A 1,269-nucleotide genomic window follows, 5' to 3' on the forward strand; every position below is an offset into this window, starting at 1 on the left:
GCCCCACACCCCCCCCCCCCCCCGCAAGAAACGGAAAGAAAATCTTCCCCCCAAATACTTATAACCTGCTCCATCAATGGTATCAAACAATTCCTCTAGGTCTCCTTTCTAAGTTTGCTATTGAAATTTACTTAATACATTCATATTTTATTTCACATGCCTCCTATTTTAAGTCATTGCCCTGAAATTCCTATCATACCTTCGTAGCATATGGAGCCCCGTGTAACTATTTCATTGACAGCACAGAAAGCAGCAGTGTTCTACACAAATAGGGGATGCAGTAATGCTACAGACTGATCTTGCGTTACGATTTGATCTTCAAATTGAAATGGGCTTTGCTGCAAATAGAGAAAAAATATTTTTAAACAAAATTAAAAGAACAACAACAAAAAAAAGCCAAAATCCTTTATGGAACCTCTACTCTCACATCACGTGAAACTACCAGCTAAACCCGAGCAGTCACAAATTCTCTGACTCAGTAGAAAGCTTTACGGCGCTCACCTCTTCGAGCATCCGCCGCTTGTAGCTTCACCGAGATCAACAAAACGCTGGGCCTTCCAGCGGGGAGGACAGCCGGCAAAGCCAAGCCGCTACCCTAGCTCTCCCTCGTCCCTGCGGAGCAGCCGGAGCCTGACAAGAAGGAGCACAGGTCAAGATCCACAGCACCGCCGCGGCCAAACAGGCTCCCCCCGCACGCAGCCCTCCCCCGGCCCGGCCGAGGGAGCGCCCCGGGGCGAGCCCAGACGGCGGAAACGCCGTTCTCCTCGGCCGCCCCGCTCCGGGCTCCCACAGCCGCGGCGGGCGGGCAGAGCCCAGCGCAGCCCCGGTACCTCAGCGCGCTGCGGCGCCCTCCCGCTCCCTCACCGGCCCCGGCCTCGCCGCCCGCCCCCCTCCCCCCAGCGCGTGCCTCGCCAGCGGCCGCAGAGCGCCCGTTACCCGCCGCGCCTCACAGGCGGGACGCAGCCCCCGCGCAACCCTCCTCCCGAGCCGCCGGTGAGAAGGAGGAGGAGGAGGGGAGGAGGAGCCCCGCGCACCCATTCGCGCAGCACCACCTGCTGCGGCTGCTGCCGATGGAAGAGGAGGGAGAGAGGCGGCTCCCGAGCGAGCTCCGCTCCGCTCCGCGCCCCACAGCTGCCGTCGCCACCGCTCCGGCCCCTCGCCGGGCCCCGCGGCGTTAACCCCCCCGCCGCCCGCACACCCCCGCCCCAGCGCCGCTCCCATTGGCCGAGCAGTTGCTAGGAGACTTTCAACAAGGGCCTGCACCCCCGC

This window comes from Haliaeetus leucocephalus, unplaced genomic scaffold, assembly GCF_000737465.1.
Source record: "Haliaeetus leucocephalus isolate CR32 unplaced genomic scaffold, Haliaeetus_leucocephalus-4.0 Scaffold848, whole genome shotgun sequence".
NCBI classification, from domain to species: Eukaryota; Metazoa; Chordata; class Aves; order Accipitriformes; family Accipitridae; genus Haliaeetus; species Haliaeetus leucocephalus.